This window comes from Myotis davidii, unplaced genomic scaffold, assembly GCF_000327345.1.
Source record: "Myotis davidii unplaced genomic scaffold, ASM32734v1 scaffold26, whole genome shotgun sequence".
NCBI lineage: Eukaryota > Metazoa > Chordata > Mammalia > Chiroptera > Vespertilionidae > Myotis > Myotis davidii.
The window spans coordinates 168,540-178,613 of NW_006299245.1; the positions used below are offsets into that span (position 1 = coordinate 168,540).

A 10,074-nucleotide genomic window follows, 5' to 3' on the forward strand; every position below is an offset into this window, starting at 1 on the left:
CTGATTGCCACAGATGCCCCCCCCCCTCCACTCCAGCATGATTTCCCAAACTGTCCTCCCCTGCTGGCCTGATCACCCCAACTGCCCTCCCTTGCTGCGACCTGCCTCCTCCACTGGGACTGGCCATCTTCGTGCTACCTGGAGCCACGGGACCCCCACAACTCACCGCGTGGAGCGGCAACGGGGCCTGATTCTGCTGTACGCACAGCTATATTGAGATGGCCATTTTGTGGCAGCCATCTTGTGATGATGTGATTATTAGTATAGATCATACTTGTTCCCTTGACATCATTTGAAAGAACGCTGTGCATCCTTTTTCTTTCTTTTATTTTTAATAACAGCTTTATTGAGATATAATTAACATACTATAAAATCCACTCTTTTAAAATAAACAATTCAGTGTTTTTATTATTTTCAGAGTTGTAATAATCTAACAATTACCACTATCTAAGTTTAGGATCTTTTCTTTATTTTTTTCGTTCTTTTTAAAAAGATATACACAGCCCTAGCTGGTTTGGATAAAACCTGGGCCTGCGGATTGAGAGGTCTAGGGTTGGATTCTACCTCAGTTGCAGGCCTGCCCAGCCCTGACCCTGGTCAGGGCACATGCAGGAGGCAACCAAGCCATGTGTTTCTCTCACATTGATATTTCTCTGCCTCTCTCTTCCACTCTCCAAAAATCAATGGGAAAATCTCCTTGGGTGAGGATTAAAAACAAACAAACAAATGCACAAGAAAGTGGGTAATCTGGTCAGAAGGTCAAATCTCCAAAAGTGCATGCAAGCTGCTCTTTCTCTGAAGCCTCTTCTCCCCGCTGTTGCTCCTGGGCAAGAAAGGGGCCGTCATGGGGTGGGGACTGAATGTTCTTGAGCATCTCCTGGAAAGCCTGTGGAGATGTTGCTTCCACATTCTGGAAGGTGACCTGGACTCTGCTGTACAGGCTTAAGCAATGCGGTTCCAGCCAGATGAACCCGAAGTGGTCTTCATCGAACAGGATGAAGGTTCCAGGGATGAGCTGGGGGTAGGCGGAGCCAGAGAGGGCAACAATGCCCACACCATAGAAACCCATCCTGCAGGCTCGGGGGTAGTTCTGGTTACTTGAGCTCACACCCGCAGGCAGGACAAACTGGACAGGCTGCTCCTCCAAAGCTGCAGCCCCGGACTCCCCAACACTGGGCTGCACAGGGCTCAGCCAGCCATGGCCCTTGCCCTCCTCAGTGCTGTCTTCTTGCTGCTGCTGTTGCTCCTGGATCACCTGCTCATGAACCTCCTGGACCAGGCGGGAGTACTTGTTGAAGTTGCTGAGGATATCATCAGACAAATAGATGTGGTGCCTGAGGTGGATCTCTATCATCTGCTGCCCAGCAGGGATGTGGTGGTCACCCGTGATCTTCGTGACCCTGGCATGCTTCCCGTGGAAGCTGAGCATGACAACCTCTACTAGGCTGTAGGCATCGTGGGTGCCTTTGAAGAGGCCTGGCCTGATGAGGTCCTTCGGGTGGCTCCATGAGAGGTAGATGCGGTGGTAGTTCCGGCAGTTGTCGTTCTGATGGTAGATGAGCTTCATCAGCATGGACCGCAGCCTGCGCTCCTGGAAAATGTGCTCCAGCGTCTGCCCCCATTCTTCCTGCAGCCACGCGCGTAAATCCTCTCGGCTCCCACCAGGTATCCTGTGGTGTTGCCTCATGTTGCACTTGGTCGAGAACCGGTCCTTCCGAATCTGCATGTGGCAGCTGTGGGGCCCTTGGCGGCCATATGTGCACTCCACTGTGGCGGATTTCCTCTCTGTCAGGCGAATTCTAAACGCGGGCTTAAACAGCATTGAGTTATCCACCTGGGGGTCAAGGAGAGACAGGTACGTCTGACCAATAATGCATAAGCCGTCCACCGCTACATACAGCAGTCCTCCACAGGGCCAGTTATCTGGCTGCCACAATCCCAAAATGTGTCTGCATGGGTGGAGCAACTTCTCATAGAGTTCTCGCCAAGACACACCCATCATCTCCAGGTTATGCAAGTTTTCACAAGCACCATACTCTTCCCAGCAGCGCTGTCTCCAGATGCTGTAGGTGTGCAGGATGCGGTGGAATTTGGCGCTGGCCTGGGCCAGGCTGAGCAGGTCGGTGCCAGGGAGCGAGGCGAAGATCTCCTATATGGTTGCTTTTGCTAAAAAATATTATAGCCATCCTAGTGAGTGTTGAGTGGTATTTTATTGACTTGACCTTTATTGACTTGAACTGGAACTCCATAAGGGAAATCTCTTCTATCCTCAGCCTCACCCAGCCTCTGCCAAATCTCTCAGGCCCCTCATTAGGAATGGGCTCCTGCATGTGATGTGAGCAAGGATGGACTTGAGTTCTTCACTTTCCAGTGATTAACCTTGCTAGTTCCTCGGGTGAATAGATGCCCTCAAAAAAACAAACCGACAAACAAACAACAACAACAACAAAACCAGTTCACAGGACCTGCCCACTATGAACATAGTTACTTTTCCTATGGACTGAGCCTGGCCTTGCCCCTTCAGACAGGCTTCCATTCTCATGTGGAGAGTGAAGTATGGTAGCAATCATCTCAGGCAGAAACTATAGTTTAACTTTAACCCTGCTGTTTGGCTTCTGTACTTATTTGCTTGCTAAAAATAATAGAAAAGTTATTTTGATTTTCTGAATTATATAAATTATCCCCATTCGATTGAATACCCTATTGATTGTCATGTAAATATCCCATTGGTTGTGGTCATACTGGTTATCAAAGCACATTCTTCTGTACTTGGGAAGGACAGCACAATTATCCCAAGGTCAGAGGGCTCCAGACAACGTGTCCCTGTTGACTCAGTGGTCCCAAGACTTGAGGGCTCTAGATAATGTGTTTCTGTCAACTCAGTGATCTGGAGACCCAAAATTATAATCGAGATAACGTGCTTAAGTCTGCTTCTGTAAACTGCTTTTTTGCAAACCAGGTTCCTCATTCCAAACCCTGGGATGTAATCAATACCTTTGTGATCTTTGCCTATATAAATCTGATGTTGGGGCTGAGGCGGGCACTATGAGATCTGGGAGAGTGAAATGCCCCCTCATAGTCCCAGATTTGCAATAAATGTGACTCTTTAATTCGACTTCTTGAGGCATCCTTGTGTGATTCGAGGGATACATTACAAAAAGAGCAGCTAGATTCCTTCTCTCCACTTTTCTGGATTCCTACCAGAGAAACACTCACCTTTGGAGGGTTCTCTTAGTACCCTGGGAGGAATTTGACTTGCCTTTGTCAGCAACAGGCATTTAGGGTGATTTATTTTATAGAGTGGCATAAATTCCGCCTGCCATAGACACTGGCTTTGATCATTTAAACAATAAAATATTCTCAGCCCCTCCTCTGAAGAATAGCTCTGCATTATTATTGGTATTGTTAATGTAAAAAAACCATTGAAACCTTGTAAACAATTTTTGTGAGTTTATATGAGCCAAACTGCTGACATATGCTGGGGAGCACAGCCTCAAAGAATTGAGATAATGCTCCGGAGAATGGAGGATTACATCTGTATTTATGCATTGCAATCAAAGGAAGGGACATAGGTAGGTTACATGAAATCCATTGGTAATAGATTATAGAGACAGGAGAAAGCAAATCGGGGGAAACGCCTGGGATTAGATAAAAAGTAAAATGATGGACACATACTTAGGTGGGTGCAGGAACAATTAACATGATAATGAAGGAATTTGTGGTATCTGTCCTGTTTACTTTATGTCTCTGAGTTTGCAAGACTGCCATGCAGGCCTTCCCTGAGCTTGTCAGGTTAGCATGTGGTCCCTTTCGTGCACAGTATGTGACTGGGTAACGGGTATAAAGACACTGTTTTTAGGAGCCTGTATTGATGGGATTTTGAGGGGTGGTCTCCAAAGGTACATGTGTGTTTGGTGGTTCCTAGGAATGTGAGTGCAGCTGGTGTGTAGAGCTAGGAGGGCTTCATCAGCTATTGAAGGAGTTCAATCATCTTTTCTCTCCCAGGATTGTGAGAGCCAGAGACACCACCACCCTAGGAAGAAATCTGTATAGGAAGATAAAAGGCAGGTCAATAGATCAAAGGAAAGACAGAGGCTGCTGCTATTCTTTGGGGCAAAAAAGAAAAAAAAAGAAATAATAGAATATTGGGGACTAGCTATGGTTATGGGAAATATTAATCATGCTCTGTTAACCATGATTGCCTTGTGTTGGTTAAAGAAAGTCTAATCTTACCTGGCTGGGAGTTTTATGCCCCCAAGATTGGGAGTTAATCTTGGACCAGCAGTTAACCTTGGAATGTGGCCCATTCTCATTTAAAAATGGCCTATTATCATGAAAAGATTAACAGCCTTGTTGCCCAAACAATGGAGTCCCATCCCAGCCTCCTACTTCCCCATGCCTGTAATCCCCTACTTCCCAAATCTGTAATCCCTACTTCCCCGTGTAATCTTTGATTTATCCGCTATAAGCAGCTGGTTTATGGGGTGGGGCTGCAGAGCAGATTTTTGTGGATGACCCGCTGCCCTCCCATGCTGCTGGCAGTATTGGAATAAATGCTAATATATGATTCACCCCCTCTCTGCTGAATTGGCACAAGTAGTGACTGGCAGCCCGGACCCTTTGATTGCCTGGTTACACTATCTCTGAGCCCTTTCTCATGCTGTTGCATCTGTTTACACAGCTCTCCCACTCGACCCACCATCCAAACCTTTACTGTTGTCCTGGGCCTCACCTACTAATGGCACATGATCTTGGTCAGGAAGCATCCTCTGAAGTCCCAGGCCTGGCCAAATGCCTCTCCCTGGTACTTCGAAAGCACCTTGGAGTTAAGTGCCCATCAGTAAATGAGTGGCTAAAAAAGCTATGGTGCATTTATACTCTGAAATACTATGCAGCAGTAAAAAAGAAGGATCTCTTACCCTTTGAGACAGCATGGAGGGAGCTGGGGAACATCATGCTAAGTGAAATAAGCAGCCAGAGAAAGACAAGTATCACATGCTCTCACTCATATGTGGAATATCTCCATTTTCTTTTTTAGACTTTCTTTCCACTTAACTTCAGTGAGATTAGATATTGATGATTTTGCTCTGGTTACTCTGAACTACCTGGTGAACATCTGATTGCCCTTTTCATTCTATATATCACCCAAAGAAAGATGGTCAGTTCCCTTAACTTCATCCAGTCTGTTAGTGTTTCCTAATTGTCTCTACGCTGGGTAGAGATTACCTAGCTATCTTTGGCTCTTTTATACTTAATTTGTTATCATATTCTGTCCAATCTATATCATAAATACTCCCATGTATTCCTCACCGACCCCATTGCTACTACTATACACTGTGCTATTACCACCATGTTCTGGATTGTTAAAAACTACTTCTAACTGTCTCTCTTACCCTGTCTAACTTTATCTACCTTGCCATGTCAAAGAGGCTAAAACATATCCGTAGCATGTACCGAATTCTCCCAGTGCTTTCTTAAAAGCCAGCCTAGCCCTGGAAATGTTGCCATAAACTTCTTTTTGAAGTAAACTCAAATCTTCTACCCCTAACAATATGTACTCTACTTATGAATGTACTTTGGGCTTCTTTTCTCTATTCCTTTTTCTCATGATCTTGCATGTTCCCAAAACATACTTCCACTCATTCTCTGCTTTACAAATCCTTACCAATTATTAAAGTTTTGGCACAAGTATCGTGCATAGAAAAACGAACTGTCTCAAAGGGAAAATAGAAAATCAGGTCCAAGAGGATTAAAAACTATTGAACTTTAATTTTTTTCTCATAGAAATGTTACTATAATCAAGACAAATTTCATTAATGGGATACAGAGAGTATAAAAGCAGCCCTTAGAGTGCAAGCTGGTCTGGGGGAGGTAGGCCTGTTGCTATGTGATGGGTGAAGTGGATTTGATGAATAGCTACCCAGACTGGACAGATGAGGGTAGGAGTGAAAGCAACATGAGTATTAGCTACAGAAGATGGCCTCTAAATTAAGAGCCTAGTGATAAAAACAGCTTTATTGAGCTTTAGGACATATAGACTTCCCCTAGTTACCTACTGGGTAAGATCAAGCCACTTTGGACTCACACATTTCCCTTCTCTGTAATATCTCTAATCTTATTCCTCTTTGTCCTTTTTGCCTTGTTCACATTACTGAGATATATATATATACACACACACACACATATATATATATATAATGAATGGGATGGGAAGGGAGTAAGATTAGGGAACACAACTAATAAGAAATAATTTCTTGAGCTTTATCCATGTTGTTCTCAGATGCATGTGTGTTTTATATAAGAAGAAAGTCCTAGTGTCTGTACTACCAAGGAAAATTTGAAGTCTCAGAAGTTGAACACCATGAAGTCTCCTTCTTGCACACATGAATTCTAATGGGCAGTTTGTGTGTTGGGGGTGAGGGTGGGATGAGTGTGTGGTGGGTTTGTGGGGGGATAAAGGTGTGTAGTATGTGCAGTAGAGAGGATTTCTGCTCCAAATGGTCATATGGTCATTCAGGAATCCAAGCTGATAGAGACTCTACTCTCTTCAGCATAGACATCAATAAAATGGACATTTCTCATTCTTATGCAGTCTGTGAAATGAACTCTAGCCATGTACCCAGATGAAAAGGAAGTTGGATTATTGAACCATAAGCCTATTTCTACCACAGTAAATACAAGTGGTGCTAACTGGATGTATCAAGAAGAAAATTTTTTCTGTTATATTTATATTCATATGCATATCTACAAATGCATGTGTGCACATATAAAACTATAAAAGAAATTCTGATAGAATATTCTTTTAAGGCATAATAATAATTAATCACATACTTTTGAATGTTTCTATATGACATCAATAGGCTATACTTTAGTAAATTCATTCTGTAGTTTGGAGGGAATGACTATAATATTAGCTATATATTGTTTTTGCTCATTTTTCTTAAAAAAAAGAGCAGTGAGAACTTTAAATCACACTTGCCTAAGGGTTCAAAAGTAAAGAGATTTGTGGGTGGAAGCAATTTATGTGTCATGTAAATAATTTTATTTCTGTTTTGAGGCAACTAGAAGCAGCATAAAAAAGCTATACAGACATTCTATTGAGTGACTGTAGGAAACTTTACTGTGGGTACATGCATTACTGGAGAACTGAAGAGTAAATAACATACATTTACTTGATGATTGTACAGTTTGGGCTCTAAGTTCTACGCAAATGAGACACTTTACAGAAAAATTAAGCTAAATTTCAAAATATAAAAGGGAGTTGTATCTAAGTCTAATGAATAATATAATGTCAGTTTAACCCGTTTCTGTCTGTGTACAAAACTTTTGCAAACATAATATTCTCACACTATCTTCATAATCACTAAACCTCAACAACTCTGGCTAATAAACTCTAGTAGGAGGAACCAACTTCTAAGTTTGTAGCTGATCAAACATCAGCCCAAAATTACTTTATTTTTCTAAGTGTTAAATACTGACAAATAAGGCCACTATTTTTTTTTAAGTATGGTCCTAGGATTAATTCTGTTGTAAGCTTCTTCCATACACATCACACAGACTTAACCATAGTATTATAGGGTTTTAGATTTGTGTATTTCATCTCTGCAACAGATCAGCAGTATGAGTCAGGCCTCATGTCAGTGGGCCAGCGTCCTGTGTGTTCCAAACTAAAAGACACTTCCCCTCTAAGTGGAATTCATGCTTTTACTGTTTGTGATTCTCTCTGCATTCAATATGTCAACTCCAAGTTAAATTGTACCCCGAGTGGCACAGTAATTGCATTTGATGCCTGGAAGGGTGAACATCAATTAGTTACAAGTGTTCAGAAGGCTCCTGACTGACAGGTTGCATTATTCTTGTATGAGGACTTCAAATTGTTTGAAGGCATTTTCAATAATGCCAATAGGTGGCAAAACTCTTAAATGATTTTGCCACTTATCTTTCTTCCCCACCATTCCATTAGAACTCTAGATTTACAGTGTCTAACACAGTCTGATCCTGACTTCTCTAGATTCAAAATTGTCTTTCTTTTTCCTCTGTTTTTATTTTCTCTGAGTCTAGTAATAGAACTATGTAGAAGAAAAAACTTTAATATCACTTACAAGGAAGGACTCAGAAAGTCAAAGTGATTTGCAGCAGTTTCTCAAGTTTTTATGTGCATGCAAATCACTTGGGGATTTTGTGAAAATGCACATCATGATTCAGCAGGTCCAGGGACCACCTTGGGTTCTACATTGCTAACAAAACCCCAGACAATGCTGATGTTGCAGTCTGTGGGTCAAAATTTGGGTGGCAAAAAATAATATTTTAGTGATCTACAAGACTAACGGTTAGCCAGAAGGCTAAGATATATCCACAAATTATAGGTCTTTCATGTTCTGATTAGTAGAATAAAGACTAGTTAATTGTTTCAAAATGCAAGTGTTGTTAAACATCTTTAGGTTCACTAGTGGCTACTTATAATTATTGAAACTTAACCCTTAATAACTAACACAGTCTAGTAGGAAGAGCCAGCAGTCCTGAGAATCTGGCCTGAGGAGACATGCTCCTGAATTGTGGGGAACAGATGGAGCAAATAAGAAATTTGGCATACTAGTGTGCTTCATAGATGTCTCCTTGCAAAAGCCACAAAATTGGGGATCTCTCTGAACACCCTAGTATTTAGCAAAGTGTCTTGAACTTATTTATTTCTCAGCAAATGCTCAATGAATAAATGAATGCAATAATCTTTAATTGTTAAGAGATGTTGATAACTAATCACCTACATAGGTTTGAGTAGGTTAATCTTCCTGTTAGACGCATGCTCCCTCATATAAGTGTATTAAATAAAATATGTGCTGTCCCCTCCCCACCCCACCAATAACATGAATGGGTTTGTTGGAAGACTTGCTGTATGCATGTATTAGCAAATGATGCGTACTGGCAATGCGTGAGGGGGAAATTTGCCATTACAAATCAGATAGTCAAGAAGGTCTGGTTGCAAAGGTAACATTTTAATGAAGACTGAAGATGGTGAGGAAGTCAGCCATGGGCAAATCCAAAATCAGAGATCCAAGTAGATGGAACAGCAAGGATTTATGAGGTAAGCATTTATGAGGAAGATCAGTGGGGTACTGAGGAAAGGGCAATGTTGCTTCATCTAATAGGAGATGAAGTCAGAGAAGTAAGGTTGGAGAGTGAGGAGTAGATCCAGAAGAAAAACGAATCAGAGAAGGGGGATGGGGAATGCTCTGTTTGTGTGCATGTGTGTGTATAGTAGGCGCAATTATAAATATATATAATTTTTAAAACGTTGGCTTTAAATTGGAACAAAATGGAAAGTTGTGGAAGGGTTTTGAGCAGAGGAAAGGCATGACCTCGTGTTACCACAGAACAACTGGGTCATTTGTTAGGAATAAAATGAAATGGAGTGACTGTGGAAACAGAGACCAGTTAAGATACTATAAAAAAAAAATCCAGGTGAGAGAGACTTAATCGAAGAGGTAATGGAAATAATTAGATTCTGGATATATTTTGAAGACAGAGATAGAAGTCTTTGCTGATAGATCTAATGTGGGACATAAAAAGGTGAGAGAAGTTAATTGTAACTCTAAGATATGGGGGCATAGCAAATGGAAGGCCCAGGATGAGGACATGAATTTAGAGGTCATAAGCTTATAGATAGCATTTAAAGCCATGAGATTGGATAGGATAATCTTGAGAAAAAGAAGAAGAGGCTCAACTGCTGAGTCCTGCAATGCTTCAAAATCAAGAATTTGGGGATATAAGCAGGAATCAGAAAAGAAACCTGGGAAGGATCAGCTAATAAGGTAGAAGAAAGAATAACTATCATAATTCTCAGCAATAAGTTACTACCAGTCAACACAGGAGAAATCTCCAGTAATTCAAAAGTGAGCATAAGTGAGATGTAAAGAAATGTTTTCAGAATTCTGAATAGCAATGTAGTAAGTGACTCTTAGAAATGTGATATCATCATCAGCATTATTATTATTATTAATTATTATTATTATTAAAATGACAAAACAAGTACCATTTGGGTTATACACTTTTTAAAATATTAAATTTTTAGTGTTG

At 41.4% G+C, this 10,074-nt stretch overlaps 1 pseudogene; it reads right to left on the reverse strand.

Moving 5' to 3' along the window:
• Positions 1-751: 751 nt before the first annotated feature.
• LOC102770910 overlaps positions 752-10,074 on the reverse strand; it is a 42,263-nt pseudogene continuing 32,940 nt past the window's right edge.